This window comes from Ovis canadensis, chromosome 21 (assembly GCF_042477335.2).
Source record: "Ovis canadensis isolate MfBH-ARS-UI-01 breed Bighorn chromosome 21, ARS-UI_OviCan_v2, whole genome shotgun sequence".
Taxonomy (NCBI): Eukaryota; Metazoa; Chordata; class Mammalia; order Artiodactyla; family Bovidae; genus Ovis; species Ovis canadensis.
Window position 1 is genome coordinate 48,174,489 of NC_091265.1, and position 17,095 is coordinate 48,191,583.

Genomic DNA, 17,095 nt, shown 5'->3' on the forward strand with positions numbered 1-17,095 from the left:
TTCAAGCATAGTATTTTAAGTTTAGTTTTTTAAAGTTAAATTGCTTTATTTTATTTTTCCCCATGAAAATTTAGAAATAAGGAATCCTTACGTACATCATTTATACAACATGCTTATAACTATTTCCAGAACTTGAAGCAAAAGCATACTGTTTTTAATTGTTAAAAATATTTACAGTTATTGATCATGCCATATGATACACTGTTTCTCTGATCTGTTAGCAAGTCCCTGGTGAACCCTACAATGGCCATTTATAATATTCTTTTTACTAGAAAAAGTGCCATATATTTTACAAAGATTAATTTTTGAACTAAGTTTCAGGAATTCATTATAGTAAGAGAAAAAAAGGTTAATATTTTCTATACATCCTGAATTTCTGAAAACTTATATTCTATCAGGTTGATATTCAAAATGTAAAATATTTGCTGTCTCTCTAGGAACTACTGAGTTTCCTGCTAGTTTTTAAAGCAATAATAAAGCAATTTCAGCCTTGGGATTCACTGGCCTCCATCCATCCCAAAGCAGATGTCCAACAAAATATGTAGATAAATTTGAGTATTAAACCTTAACATACTGTTGAAGTTATTATGGAATAAGAAAGTACAGAATCATAAACAATTTTGGAAATAAGAGAAAAAACACAGTTCTCAGACTGATGTGTGTGACAGCTGGTGGGGTAACATCAGGGACCAGCCCAGGCCAGGGATGAGTTCTGGAATGTGGCCGCTGGAAGGGTTCTGGCATCTGTACATTCCAACCTCAAAGGAGGAAACCTGGTATTTGAGAAATGTACTGTGCATGCAATACTGAATATAAAATAGCTCTGACAGTAATGGCTCTTGTTTGAAAACCTGGAAAGCTACTAATGGGGCTTCCCAGGTGGCGCTATGGTAAAGAACCTGTCTGCCAATGCAGGAGACACAAGAGATCCCTGGGTCAGGAAGATCCCCTGGAGGAGGAAATGGCAGCCCACTCCAGTATTCTTGCCTGGAGAATTCCATGGACAGAGGAGCCTGGTGGGCTACAGTCCCTAAGGTCGCAAAGAGTCGGACACAACTGAGCAACTGAGCATGCGTGCACACACAGCTAGCGGAAGCTACTAACAGTTAGGTAAGTCAAACAGGTTTCCCTTTACTCATAGCAGAGAAGAGGAGGCATTTCAAAAGGCATAACAGACAGGAGTGCAAATGGATAAAACTAACAGATCTAGAAAATAAATCTGTAGTAAATTTTCAAGAAGAGCTGTTCAGACACAGAGGAGATAAGAACAGTTCATTAGGAAAAAGAGAAGCAGAAAACTGGCAACAAACTGCTTCTTCAGAATATCCAATACAACTCTTACATGAAACAGTATGCCTGTGTTCCACTAAAATACTTGGATGTTTGAATAAAAATATCTCTTTCTCAGAGTTAAGAATGAAACCAAAGCAACTTCATACTGCTGCTCTTCCCAGGGCAGGACATAAACAGTGATAGATAAACCACGAAGGGCATGCTATGATAAGAGCTTCAAAAATCACCGTTTCCTTGGGAAAATGGGCATCAGGGTATGATTAGGACAGTCTTCTTATTCACATCATATGTTTACTTTTCTGGGACTTACAAATTTTAGTAATGAACATGAAAGAAGGCTCAAATTTAGCTTATGTGATTTTAGGGTAATATAAGTAAATTTTACATTTTTCTTGCTAAACTGGTACTGACTTTTATTTTTAAATTTTAAATTACAAATTAAAACAAGAAATATGATTGGTGTTGTTCCTCAACTCTGTACAAAAACAAAGTAAAATTTTCTTTTCATCTCGGTAGCTTTACCAACTCAGTTATTATATAAAAGACTCTTGACTAATTTCATTTCTAAATACAGAACAAAAAGATTTGCATTTTAGCAGAGGAGAGTGGGAGGAAACATGAGGTGGATATAAATTCCTGACACTAAAGGATTCTAATACTAGAATGGGTTATAATAAAAAGACTGTAGAAGCATCTCTGCTGAGGATTTTTAAATAATCTGGGCTCTCACTTTTCCAAGGTGAACTAGTACTATTTGATATGAAGCTTAAAAACTAGTACTATTTTAAGAGAACACTGATTTATATATCTGTCTTATAGATTAGATTGGAATAAGCACAGATTCTTAGGAATTCAGTAACATCAAAAGTAAGAGAACTATAAAGAAACTAAATGGGAAGGAAATCCAAGGAAAGGGGGACATACATGTAGCTGATTTACTTTGCTGTACAGTAGACACTAACACAACCCTGTGAAGCAACGATACTCCAATAAAAATTAATTTAAATTCTATTGCTGAAGTTCTAGAAATAAGAACATGCTGAACCTTAATCTTAACAGTGTGAAAATTGTTTTCTTGAAATTATTTTTTTAATTAGATTAAAATGTAATCATATTTCACTTTGATGTCAAAAAACCCTGTGCACTTTATTAAGCTATGAAGTTTGGTGTGGAACACTGATATGATCGGGGGGGGCGGTTTTTATGTAGGTTATTTCCCCCTTCCCTTCCCATCCTTTCTTTCTGCAGGAGTTGGAGCAGAAACATCCCATAACTGAAGAAGACATAATAGATAAGGAGAACTCTTTTTAAAGGCCTTAGACGCCTGCTCTACGGAAGATCTGACCTTTGGCCTGGGAAATAAGAACTTGGACCTTGGAGCCAGATAGACCTGAGGGCTGGAATCTACTTTCTAATCACTTACCACATGCAAGGTCTTGAGCAAATGACCTATTTAAGTCCAGTTCCCTCAAACACACAGTGAGAATGGCAATAACAATATCTATCACTCAGGGTCGGAGAAGGCAATGGCAACCCACTCCAGGACTCTTGCCTGGAAAATCCATGGACAGAGGAGCCTGGTAGGCTGCAGTCCATGGGGTCGCTGTGAGTCGGACATGACTGAGCAGCTTTGCTTTCACTTTTCACTTACATGCATTGGAGAAGGAAATAGCAACCCACTCCGTGTTCTTGCCTGGAGAATCCCAGGGACGGGGGAGCCTGGTGGGCTGCCGTCTATGGGGTCGCACAGAGTCAGACACTACTGAAGCGACTTAGCAGCAGCAGCAGCAGCATCACGGGTGTGTCAATAAACAGGAGTTGTTTCACCACTGCAATTTCTCTGAACATTTGTAGAATCCTCCGAGGTACAGGGCTAACCAGGACCTGAGTTGGCTTTACAAACCAGGTTTGATCGTATCTGGTCTTACCTCCTAAATTCAGGGCTGAGGTCACTAAGGAAAGGTGCACAAACACAGGGTCACTTTCTAGTTTCTGCCCGTATAATTGTCTTATGTGCAAACTTAACCTAAGAAACTTTGGATTTCTGCTCTCTCATCTTGAATATCATATAGTACTACATAATATGCTAAAAAAGAAGTCAGAGTTGTAAACCATTATCATATGAGCAACTGGTGCTTCTTTAATAGTTGACCGTGAAAAGGAGCTTTAAATTCTGAGCTTTCTCCATTTGTGGTTTTGAAAATCAAAATATCAATATCATTTAAACAGTAGTAGAAAAGAAAAATGTTCAACTTCTTAACAGGGCTAGTCTGTGATTCAGAGAAAACTGTGGTCTCCATGTTATCTTAATGAAAAATATTTATAACCAAGATCTGAAGAAGCACCATATAAATATGGGAAAAAAGAATTAATGCAAATATATCATGGATAGAGATAGCTATCCTCACTAATGCCAATGAGGAGAAAAAGGGCAGGATTACTTCCTTGTGCTAATTTGAACAGTCTCTACAGACTACCAAATTCTTTACAGTAAATCAGTGCTGCCTATTTTCTATTTGTCAATAACTGAGATGTTATTTACCTAGCAGGAAACAAAAGAATTTAAATATGATATATATTTGCTGCTTATGAAACAGATATGTTCTTTTAACATGCAAACTTTTGCACATTAACCTGAGGTCTGGAAAGCATTAAGAAATAAGCTGATCTGAAATTTTAAAATAAGTATTTCCTGAACGTAGGAAAGTAAGAGATAATACCTACATAGTTAAATCTACTTCAAAAAATGATCACCTCTCTACAACCACGCCAAAGGTTAAAGCTCAGTTATTCCATTTGTGGATAGTTAAATAATTAGCCAGTCACCTAAAAGCAGCCAAGGAAATACGTGCCCAAATGCAATATGAAAAACAGTCTCAGTGAAATATTTGTCAAACACTGAATAATTGACTGAGATGTCCTTACCTCTCGCTGTGGCACAGGTTTTAGGATCAATAATTAAAATTACTCCAAATGGCTGCGCTCGGCAGTAGGCTCGACAGGACACCGTGGCTCTGCATTCCGTGCAGAATGAAGGACAATCGCACTGGCTCAGACTTATCCACCACCACAGGGTGACTCCCAGTCAGACCTTCCCAGCACGCGGAGGCTCCAGCTCTGCTCCCAGCAGTTTCCTTAGCCCCGGTTTCTGGTCTTTGGTCAGGCAGAGTGGTTTGTGTGCACGGAAGAGCTCTGCCTGCAGGAGCTTAATCCTCTCTTTGCATGTCCTGCTTTCCAGCACAGCAGAGACGCCCCAGCCCAGCTACACTTGCAGAACAGGCTTCGCCAGGATAACTCCACCCACCCTCTTGACACAGGTACATGTCTTCTGCTCAGAAAACACTAGGACTAAACTGATACTTAATTAATACTTTAACTTTTTAAAAAGTCACTGACTATTCAGTTGTTTATATTTGCTATCCATATGGGAGACAGTGTATTCTATAAAAATGATGGTATTTACACCCAATTAAAATTTAAAAAAAACACAACAAAAACCTGATCTAGCAGGAAGTACTGTCTACAAAAGGCTGAGTCATTAAATTGGCAGCGACAGGCTGGGAGAACATAACTCTGAATATCTTTGCTGATAATGAGTCATGATTGTTTTCTACTCAGACAAAAAATCATCAATGTATACCGCCTTTGCATGAAAAATTCTGAGACCGGAATGCACAATTTTTTAATATGCAAATGAAAAATTTTAAAACCTGAAAAGTTTTTTTCAGAATTAAAAAATAAGAATTGCACATGATCAACTATACTTCAATACAACAACAACAAAATCCAGAATTAAATGTTTCTGATTATGACCTCCTCCTTTATGTACTGCCAAGTGTTAAAATTATAGCTCTACTTATACAAATATTGAAAAGATTCAATATTTATACTAAATAGCAGTACTACACTGTTAACTCAACTAGATATGAAAAAATTAATGAATTGGAAGATATTAAAATATTAATATTAAATTAATATTTTCTGTTCTAAATGACTTTTCACCAATACCAATATAAATCCATGTTCAGACACTTGTTTCTAGTAAACAAAATGATGTTTCATTTGCCAGAAAGATTCTAAATAATTTATAGACAGTCTTCATTATAACACTATGAAGTTGATGAGAACACTATTCCTGTCTTAGAGATGAGGAAGCCAAGGTCACACAAGCAGGAACTGTTGAATTCAAGACGCCTGGTGAGTATTTATCATTCTTTCCTCTCTGGTCGCAGTTCTGAATAAAGGAGTGTTGATAAATGGTAGGCCACAGTAAGAAAAACAATGAATTGGTGTGATTTCACAATACGAAGAGACCACAGAGAAATCCAGGGCATGACAGGAACAAGACACGTGGATTTTTTTTAACCATTGGAACAGCTGTGGACTTACGGATATTTATATTGATGAATAGGAAATGAGGCTCCCAAGAGTTTATTCACGGTGGAAAAGGCACAGCCACCCCTCCTCCCCGCTCCCTTCCTCAGCACTGAAGACGCAAGGGTAGGGGCCCAACAGAAAGAGGAGGGGGAGAGGGAAAAGGGGGGCAGGGTGAAGGGGAGTCCCTGCTGTAGAAAAGCCACCTGGGGGACACTCAGTGCAACTCAAGAGCCCCTCATGCTCCCCAACATACGAGCACAGATGGGATAAATAAATTAGATGGTAACTCTCCTGAGTGCAGGAGAATGACAAAACAACCCACCTGAAACTCAGAGGCTGCACTTTCTGCCATGTAAAAATACAGTTAAGGATGTGAGTGTGTGCAAACCTTGGGGAAAGGGGACTGAAGTCTGTAATCTGCTTCACTGCATGGTGACAATGTCATTTCCTGGTTTTCATGATGTACAGTATAGTTATGTGAGGTGTGACAACTGGGAGAAGTTGGGCTTTGAATACATGGGACCTCTCTGTACTATTCTGGTAACTTTGTCTGAGACTATAATTATTCTAAAATACAAAGTTTAAAATGTGGCTCATCATGCTCTGTCTTTCAATGACTGCTAACAGCACAGGAGAGGTCACCTGTTACTTTCTTCTTGCATTTTATAAAATGGAGGTTATCCTATGAAGAACTAAGATGGGTCTATGTGGCTAGTGGGGGCAATAAGAGAATTCCCTGAGAAGGCAACTTTCTAGTCATTCTGAGGGTCGCTGTCGATGGAGTGAGATGTGATCTGACTCTGGATATGTTTTTGGCCATGAAACTGGTAGAGTTTACAGACAAACTGTCAAAGGTTTGAATAATTTGGGTAATTTTTATGACAGAATTTTCTCTGCTCAAAACCTTCTCACGTCTTCCCATCTAGCTTTAAACCAAAGTCCAAATCCACACAGTGGCACCCAAGCCCCAAGGAGAATCTGATGCCCTTCCACCCTCCAGACCTCACCCATGTCTTCACTTGCTGCTCCAGTCAAACCGGCCTTCCTGCTGAGTCTTTAACGAGCCTGGACACATGCTGCTCAGTGTCCTTACACTTGCAGTTTCCCCTCTTGGAAGCTCTTCCCACAAGTAAGTGCTTATCTTTACTCCTCATCTCCTTCAGGTCTTGGCTCCCAAAGTTACCTTCTAATGGGGCTTCCCTGATAGCTCAGTTGGTAAAGAATCCAATGCAGGAGACCCCAGTTCAATTCCTTGGTCAAGAAGATCCCCTGGAGAAGGGATAGGCTAACCACTCCCGTATTCTTGGGTTTCCCCTTGTGGCTCAGCTGGTAAAGAATCTGCCTGCAACGTGAGAGACCTTGTTTGATCCCTGGGTTGGGAAGATCCCCTGGAGAAGGGAAAGGCTCCAGTATTCTGGCCTGGAGAATCCCAGGGACTACCCATGGAGTCACAAAGAACAACTGGGCGACTTTCACTTTCACATTACTTCCTAATAAACCCCTCCCTGACCACTCCACTCTCCTCCTCTGAAATTACAGCCCCATAGGAGCCACATTCCAGTACTTTCTAACTCACTTCGAGGCTTCATTTTTCTCCACAGCACTTACCCACCTTAGTGTATGTTTAATGTGTTTGTCTTTTTCTTTCCCTCTCATCAACTTGAATACAAACAGCAAAATGACAATATTTTTGTTTGTTGTGTCCACTATTTTAGCCCTAGTACTCGGTATGCACTCAGTAAATGTTTGATCACTGAATGAATGAATACTGGAAATGATCAGAAATGGAAAAGTTGCTTTATATATGGCAAGGATTAGATTGAACCTACTCCAAGCACTGGCTAAGGCCTAAATGGGAGTTTAGGCCTTTGATACTAGTGAGGTGAGGTGAGGTGAGGTGAGGTGAGGTGAGGTGAAGTCGCTCAGTCGTGTCCGACTCTTTGCGACCCCGTGGACTGTATGTAACCTACTAGGCTTTTCCATCCATGGGATTCTCCAGGCAAGAATACAGGAGTGGATTGCCATTTCCTTCTCCAGGGGATCTTCCCGACCCAGGGATCGAACCTGGGTCTCCCGCATTGGAGGCAGACGCTTTAACCTCTGAGCCACCAGGGAAGCCCTTTGATACTAGTAGTAGAAATTATTCTTATTCATAATTATTGATCAACTGTTTTAAAACAAATGCTATGTATAAAGGATGCAAAGTAATATACAAGAGAATATCTATCCAGAAGCAATTCTAGGTTAAGGAAAAAGACACACAAAAAGTGAAGCATAAAATTCAACATAAGCTAACTTATTACCAAACTCTGTTTCTAAATGAGTAACACAAGGAACAGCTACTGTAGGCTGTAGGCCTTTGTTATTCAAAACATAGTCTTAGGACCAGTATTATGGAATTACCTGGGAGCTTCTTAAACATACAGAACATCAGGCCCCACCCTAGTGAATCATGATCTACAGTTTTTAACTCTCTCTCTCAGGCAGACTGAATGTACATTCAAGTTTGTGAAGCAGCAGCCCAAGGAGCCTCCGTGAAGAACAGAGTAAGTCATCTCATGCAGAAGAAAGACCACAGGCATAGAGGCGGGGGAACCCAAAGTACAACCAAGTGGAGAATAAGGAAACATATTATTGATACTGAGTAGAGATGAGAAAGGGGAAAAACAGGTTACAAACATAAATGTTCCAGTATTTTATGGAGCATCTTAAATTCCAGGTTGAAGGTTTAGTGTATAATTCTGGCACAAAGGGAAATCACTGGGGTTTTCTGAAGTCAGGGATTACACGTTATAAAGGTTGTATTCTGAAGTTTTATTTTAGTAGTAAATATTAAGATAGACTAATTCCACAGGCATTAATTGTGCATCCCGTGTGCACATACCCTGTGGGGGAGACAAGGATGAATGAAACACATTTGTCACCAGTGAGGAGATGGCAACTTAGTGAGCAAGGGAAACAGCTGCTATTAGATCTGACATGGGGGCAAACAGGACGCAGGCCTGGGAATAATGGTCAGGGAGAGCTGGTCAGGGAGAGGTGGGCCAGGGAGAGCCAGTCAGTGGAGCTTTCATGCACAAGAAGATTATGGCCTGAGTCTAAATACAAGGAAAATGTCAACTCAGGGGGAGTGGGAAGGAGGGCATTTTGGCTATAGGGGCCGCAGGAGCAGAGGGAAAGCTACATGATCACATGTATGTATGTTCTGAGCACACCAAAGCAGAGCCCAGCGAGCACGGGGAGAAAGAACAGAACCAGAGAACAGAGGAGGAGGATGGCTGAAAATGACACAGCAGAGTCGAGTCTGGCGGTACGTTTTATGTGCAGTGAGGAGCAATCGAAAGATATATTTTTTAATTAATTAGAGAGGCTTAGAAAGAATGATGGCTGAAACAAAACTAGCGAATGAAGTAGGTTCTGATAAGCAGTCATCTTCATTTCCCCTTTAACACATCTTTTGCCCTAATTACTGTTCTGTTCATTTCCAGAAATACATTTTTATTTTCTCTTGTTGTAATAGAACCCAAAGATATTAAATAAATAATTTGTTTTGGGAGACGAAACAATAAACTTTACCTCTATTCAGTGTTCTGTGGTGGGAAAACTCTGGTTTTTGAGTTTAACAATCTCAAATGAGTTTAATCCACCTGGTGCAAGGCCAGGGGTACTAGGTGTGGGCGGTGATTAACAGGAGAGGTCAAAAGACTTCTCAAGACCAGCTGTGAAACCTCGGGCACATTGTGGAAGTCTTTCTGAGTTGCTCTACTAGTTAAAAAGGGGTGTGTTTGGAACAAAAATACATTCCGCATACTTAGTATCCTGCAAGGCTGTATTGAGATTCAAGGTCCAATTTAATAAAAATATAGTATTCTAAAAGTCTAAGGCAACTGCAAACATGTGGTATTTTGAATTCTCTGTTTTTCCCTGAGAGTGAGAAAAGTATTATCTTGATGTATCTGTGTATTTGGAGAGAAAAATACCTGGGCATTCTAGCATTTTGGAACTCCTTTAAATCTTACAGCAATGCCTCCTAGGGCACTGATTTTAATATCTGATTCTTAAGACATCTGCCTCCAGAGCGATAAAGTAAGCATGTGTTCAATGGGAAGAATATTCAATACGATGTTCCACATGGGGTGAAGTAAAAACCGGAACCTTTTCACTTGCTATAGCGTGGCTGCTTCATGCTAAAGTGACAGTGAAGAAGCATGGTTACAGAAGAGCAGAGTGCTGCACACTCAAAGAAAGAAAACAAACAGCCCAGAAGCAAACAAATGAACATAAAGGAAAAAAAAACCTATAATTAGGCAAAATTGCAAATAAAATAACAACAACAAAAACAAGATTCTGAAGGGCCAGTTTTCTAAAAGAATACAAGGACTTTTTACTTTCAAAATTACAAATTCAGGCTGTTGCTTTATAAACTACTTCTTAAATGAATGTAAGGATTTCATTAGTATTACATTTGATCACTGTCTTTCCCTAAAATGAAAACCTCAGCTCCTTCTATGTCTGCTAGCAAAAAAATTTATGATGCAAACTCTATTCAAGTGGCCATCCAAAGAAGCTGGCTTCCACACCATGGGCCCATGAAAGCGACTGTAATTTGTTTGTTACAGGTATACTGTGAAATATTTACATATAAATTTATACCAACAAATAACACATTAAATAAGTTATCTACATAAACTAAATAGACCTAATTTTAGACACTCCTGAATTTAAATGATATAACATAGTAGATAAGCATAAATTGATAAAATAATAACCGCTGATAGTGATTAAGTATCCAGGGGGCTTTAAATGCTTTACATCTAATCTTCAAATGAATCTTGGCTCACTTCCTAGATGAGGAAATTAAAAATCAGAGAAGCCAAATGACACGCATAGGGACAGTAAAACATGGCACAGGGATTAAAACCCAAGGCTGACTCCCGTGCTCTCACCTCTGTCCTGCTTCTCACATAGGTATATAAACTAACTAAAACATCTGCATTAAATCTGCTTTCACAAAATACCTATTTATGGGGTGGCTGCATTAAGACCTTAGAAATTACCTATTTGGACAGGGTAGAGTGAAGGGGAGATTATGGTCTATAAAGAGTAATACATGATTAGTGTAAAGGAGTTAAACAGTACAGAGCAAATGGGAAAAAAAGAAATGTCTGTTGCTATATTTGCAATCTCACACGCCTCTCCAGTGAGGGACGCATCCTCCTGATCCTCTATGAGTTTACAGCAGGACTGTACTGTTCTGTGATTTGTTCTTTCATTTAACAACACATCACAGGGAAAAAAACCCTGGGTGAGCACATATGCTTCTACTTTATTCTTTTGAGGGCTGCAGAGTACTTCACAGTATGGAAGTATAACATCTATTTTGAGAATGTGATTTTCAGCCTTTGTGTATTAAAGCAATACCGTAAGGAGGATTTACCTGGATAGGAGGTATAGTTAAAAAACATGAAGCAACCAATTAAAAGTTGACAAAGGACTAGAATAGACATTTCTCCAACAAACACATGAAAAGATGCTCTATGTCTTCACGCTTCTGTATAATCACCACCTGGGCCAACAGAGCATTACCAGCACTTCCAGATCCTCCCTCCTACCTACCTGCTCACTCTCCTCTCCAGAAGTACCACTGCCTAAAGTTTATCACCACACAACAGCCCTGAACTCTATGACTTTGAACTCTCTCCTTACATATATGGGATTATACAGTGTAAGTATGTAGGTAAATCAGGCTTCTTTCCCTCAATATTTGTGTGGGACTCATCCATGTAGTTGCACATAGCCATGACTCATTTCATTTTCAGTGGAGGAATCTACTGAATGAGCACGCCTTTATTTATCTATCCCACTGTGGATATACCTTTGAAATTCTTTAGTTTTTTGACAATTAGGAATAAGGTTGCTATGAACACACTACATACACACCTAAGAGTGGAGCTGCTGGGCCACAAGGTATATATGTGTACAGCTTAGTAGGCAGTGCCAAACACTGCTTGTCCCACATCACGCTACCCTGCAGTACATGGGAATTCCCAGTGATTTACACCCTTGCCAACTTTGTGTATTGCTACTCTTAAATTTTAAGCATTCTTGTGAGTGTGTTTTCATGAGTTAATAAAGTTTTGATTTGCATTTCCCTAAAGACTCATGATGTGGAACAACTTGTGCTGTGCTTATTCAGCATTTTGATATCTGTTGTTCAAGTTTTCATGCAATTAAAAAAAATCAGTTTATCTCTCCTTTTCTGATTCTTTACATACTTTCGTTATGTGACCTTGGTCAGATAAGTGTGCTGCAAATATCTTTATCACTTTGAGATTTGCCCTTTTCACTATCTTAATAGTATATTGCAATTTACTTTCTGAACTTTAAGTTTAATAATTAAGCTTTTCAGTTAGGATTACTGCTTTATGTATAACCCAAGATCATGATGGAGAAGGAAATGGCAACCCACTTCAGTATTCTTGCCTGGAAAATCCCATGGATGGAGGAGCCTGGCAGGCTATAGTCCATGGGGTTGCAAAGAGTTGGACATGACTGAGCGACTTCACTTCACTTCACTTCTTCACTTCAAGATGATGAAAATAGCCCATGATGATGTTCCACTGTATTCTCTTCCAGAAGCTTTGCTGTTTCACCTTTCACATACAGATCTATAATTTTCAAGAGCTAGCACCATTTACTGAAATGACTGTCCTTTTCACAATGCTCTACAGTGCATAAATCAAGGATCTATTAATGTATGTCCACAGGTTTGTTCCTGGACTCTGTTCTTTACCGCCATTCTATTTGTCTATCCTTGTATCAACCTCAGTATCTTAATCAGTGAAGCTTTAATAGTAAGTCTTGATATCTGTAAGTTTCCACTATTTTGTTCAACATTGTCTTAGGTATTTTGGGCTCTGCATTTCCATTCAATTTAGAATCAGCTGTCAATTTCAACACAACTCCTAACTTAAAAATTGGCGCATTATCAACAACTTGGCCCTATTGGGCTTCCTGCGTTGTTCTGAGAGCACCAGGACTTTCTCTGCTCCATCAATTGATACCCTGAAGGCTCAGGTCCCCCCCCACTGGGTCACTTCTCTGGATTTCCCTCTTCTGCTTCATCTTAGCTCAGTAACTGCTCAGGACCTTATTAACTCTCCAATGCTTCAAAGAGACTATATTATATTTTTACATTTCTGTCCAGATTTTCTGTTTTCAGAGGGGAGGTTTGTCTAAATTCTCTAGTCCTCCACTTTTAGAAGCTCATGCCCATAAAGTAAGCTTTTCTTTTCTTTTCTCTTCACTCTTTCCCAACCTTCTGCCTACTCCTTCCCTCCCCAAACTCGCTCTTTCTTTCTTTCTGGAAGAAAAGGTGGATAAGATGGGAAGATGGGGGATTCAACCATGGAAATTAATAAAGACCAAGTGTTGACCCTAGAAAGAAAACACCTGCTATGAGAACTGCAGAATTCTCATAGCTGGGCTTAAGAGAGGCTGCACAGAGAGAAAGGTCAGCAGAAAGCACGTGAGCTGGAGAGAGGACAGTGAGCCAACATCAGAGAGGTGAGTGACATGTGGAAGGGGTGGAGGGGGAGAGAAGTGTGCAAAAGAAACATCTGCGGAGGCAACAGCTGAGAAGACTGAAAACTTGAAGAAAGACATCAGTAAATAACTGCTCAGTAAATGCCAAGCAGGAGACACACACAGAAGTCCTCATGCGCTTCCTTCCTCTTCCTCCCACTCACCTCAGCCTCATCAGCTGTCAAAGCAGAACCTGTGGGGACGGAACAAACGCCAGTTTCTTTGGAACAAGCGTTTACCTTTCTTCCTCTTAACTCTCCTCCCCACCTCCCCACCCCACACACGCCCTTTTCCTTAAGGTACCATGGATACGTGCTAACTTGGTCAGGACATGGTGATTCATTAACTTTATTTTTACAGACACAAATAATTGGTCATACTGAGAACATTAAGAGTTCCAAAGGGAAAATTTTCCTTACTGCCCTTGTTGTGCAATAATACAGGGAGCTTTAAGTTGCAGTCTCAAACTATAGCTCTATCTTTCAGACCTGGTATCTCACAGTGACAGATGGCAATGTTAAAAATAAATAGAACATTCAAGCTATTTGTACTGAAGGCAAAGACAGTTTTAAAGTGTGAAACAAGCCTGAGGCTGATAGAACTCACATTATCCTTTTCAAAATGTATTAAGAATGCACATTTCCCTATGCCAACCCTGAAATGTTGCCCATCAGAGTTAAATATTAGCTTTTGAAGGTGTGCTGTCATTATACATCACTACTAATTTAGAATTAACAACGCCGTACAGGTCTATTCACAGAAACCCATTTTCCAGAACTGTCAATAACTGATTAACTTTCTCAAGTTTTAAAAGTGCTGGAGGTTATCACTACTAGAAATTCACTTTCATATTCAGAACATAAGAAAGTATTTGATATAATACCAATATTAAGCTAATTTTTAAAAACATTTTATAGTATATCTGAGGTAACATGATCAAAATAAGACTTTATAATCAATAAGAGTTATATAGTTTATATAGCAGAAATACATGAAAATAATATACAAGAAATAACAGTAAATTTTTGATGTAGAATTTTGGTAACTTTAAAGCAGTGACCACAAAAACTCATGATCATCTCAGATGGATAAAAAGTATCAGCCAGGGCTTCCCTGGTGGCTCAGCGGTGAAGAGTCCACCTGCCAATGCCAGAGACATGGGTTTGACCCCTAGTCTGGGAAGACCCCACAGGCCATGGAACCACTAAGCCCATGCGCCACAGCTATGGAGCCTGTGCTCTAGAGCCTGGGAGCTGCAACTACCAAAGCCCGCATGCCCCACAGCCCATGCTGCAAAAACTAGAGAAGCCGCCGCAGCAAGGAGCCCACACGCCACAATGAGAGAAGAGCAGACGCTGCAACGAAGGCCCAGCATAGCCAAAAATAAAAATTACATTAAAAAAGATTTCTGACAAAAACAACACCCTTTTGTGATAAAATCATCCAACAAACCAGGAATTGAAGGGTACTTTGTCAACTTGACAAAGGGCATCTATGAAAACCACACAGTTAAAAGTTTTTACACAACAACAAACAATTAGATGACTTCTCCTAAAAGATCAAAAGTAAGACAAGGATGCCTATTCTCAAAACTTCAACACTGTAACACATCCAGGGCAACTGGGCAAGAGTAAGACATAAAAAACATCCACATCGGAAAGGAAGAAGTAAACATGTCTATTCACAAATGACATGATCTTATATATAGAATATACCAAGAAATCTACTAACAACCTATCAGAACTCATAAACATTTCAAGTCTCAGGATACAAGATTAAGATACAAAATTAATTGTATTTCTATGCATTTGCAATGAACGATAAGAAAATGAAACTAAGAAAACAACTCTATTTACAAAAGCATCCAAAGAATAAAAATAAATTTAACAACAGATATTCAAAACTTAAAAAAAAAAAAAAACTACAAAAGTTGAATGACGTGAAGGATCTAATCAAATGGGAAAATAATCTCATGTTCAACGACTGAAAGACTTAAACACTGGCCAGAAGGTAATACTTCCCAAATTGATATGTAGATTCAATAAATCCCCATCAGAATTCCAACCATCTTCTTTTAGAACTAACAAGATGATTCTAAAATTCATGTGGAATTGAAAGGCACCTGGAAAAACCAAATCAATCCTGAAAAAGAACAAAGTAGGAGGACCTCCCAACTGCAAAATTTACTCTAAGCAATGGTAATCAAGACAGGGTGGTATTGGAATATGAACAGACATATAGATCAATGGAACAGAACTGAAAATCTAGAAATAAATTTATGCATCTAAGATCAACTGAGTTTCTACAAGGGAGTCAAGTCAATTAAATAGGGAAGAAATAACCTTTTCAACAAATCATGCTTGGATAACTGGATATCCAATGGACTTGGACCTCAAAAACATACACAAAAATTAACTCAAAATGGGTAGTAGGCTAAAAAGGAAGATCTAAAACTATAAACTTCTTAGAAGAAAATATAGAAGTAAATATTGACCTGGGGCTAAACAATGCCTTCTTAGATAAACATCAAAAGCATAAGTGAGAAAAGAAAAAAAATAAATTGAACTTCATCAAAATTAAAAATATTTATGCTTCAACAGATGTCATCAAGAAAATGAAAGACAAAACACAGAATTTGAGGAAATGTATGTCTGCAAATCACATTATCTGATAAAGGACTTGTATGCGGAATGTATACCATGACCCAATGGTAAAAAGACAACCAAATTAAAAAATAGACAAAGGTCTGAACATTTCTCCAAAAATACACAAATGGGTAATAAGTAAACACATAAAAAGATGTTCAACATTATTAGCCATCAGGGAAATGCATATCAAAACCATAAAGATGTGTCACTTAATACCCACTAAGACAACAATAACCAAAAATACAGTAACAAGGAAAGAGAACAATTTGAATTCTCATATACGCTGCTGGTGGAAGTGTAAAACAGTGCAGCTGGTTTACAAAGGTAAACCAGTTTGGCGGTTCCTCCAAAGGTTGAACATATGAGTTATCATATGACCCAGCAATTCTACTACTACATACATACTCAAGAAATGAAAACATTTATCTATACCAAAACTTGTACACTAATTATTGCATTATTCATAATAACCCAAAATGGAAACCCAAAGTGAATGGATAAAATAAATACTGTATATCCATACAATGCACTACTATTTAGCCATAAGAGAGAATAAAGCACTGATATATGGATGAACCTTGAAAACATTATGCTAAATGAAGGAAGCCAGTTGCAACAAGACTACATACTGTATTGTATTTCATTTGTGTGAAAGGTCTAGCTCAGAGAACTCTAGAGACAAAAAGTAGATTGGCAGTTGCTAAGAGCTAGGGCAAGGGAGAGGAGGAGCAGGGTCTGCTTGTGGGCACAGGATTTCTTTTTTAAGTTACTGATGCGACATTTCAAAAAGAAAAGAAAACTACAGCCAACACAACCACTAACGAATAAGTAAGTTCTCTCTGACAAAGTTGTTTTATGCTTAACAAGCTTGCCCAAAGAAGGGGGATTTAATAGAGGATAAAAATGCCTTGAAAAGAGACTGAGAATCCCAGGATGAGGGCAGAGTAGGGCAGAAGGAGAAATCCATTTGATCACTTCCTCCTCCTTCTAAAATCTTTATTCTTTGTTTTTATTTTCTTTCCAAAAATTTACATCACGTTAAAAAGTTCCTGATGAAGTATTCTGTAAAATTCGTCCAGATTATGTCACCCCAATAAAAACAGAAGTTTCCACTGTTTTGATTTTTACTCCCTGTAACACATTGCTTTACATATCTGTACAATATTCCACACACTTATGCAGCACTGTAAATA

General features: G+C 38.7%; 1 protein-coding gene, 1 long non-coding RNA gene and 1 other non-coding gene across 8 annotated transcripts in view; 1 reads left to right on the forward strand and 2 right to left on the reverse strand.

The window, feature by feature from the left end:
• ARHGAP32 (Rho GTPase activating protein 32) overlaps positions 1 to 17,095 on the reverse strand; it is a 199,228-nt gene that overhangs the window by 38,879 nt on the left and 143,254 nt on the right. The window contains exon 1 of one of the 5 annotated variants that reach the window (XM_069565477.1): positions 4,219 to 4,585. The exons of the other annotated variants lie outside the window; for them this stretch is intronic. The gene's annotated coding sequence lies outside the window, so the exon portion shown is untranslated. Of the gene's footprint in view, positions 1 to 4,218; positions 4,586 to 17,095 lie in introns of those variants that run through there. 5 annotated transcript variants of the gene reach the window in all.
• Positions 4,445 to 9,240, forward strand: LOC138426742 (uncharacterized). Of its 2 annotated transcripts, XR_011251738.1 has the most exons (5): positions 4,445 to 4,610; positions 5,438 to 5,490; positions 6,597 to 6,799; positions 8,154 to 8,216; positions 8,881 to 9,240. It is a non-coding gene; the product is annotated as an uncharacterized lncRNA (long non-coding RNA). The 2 variants fall into 2 exon arrangements; XR_011251737.1 differs by lacking the exon at positions 8,881 to 9,240 and having other exon boundaries at positions 4,455 to 4,610; positions 8,154 to 8,242.
• On the reverse strand, positions 7,714 to 7,785 carry TRNAW-CCA (transfer RNA tryptophan (anticodon CCA)). The gene has a single exon. It is a non-coding gene; the product is annotated as a tRNA-Trp (tRNA).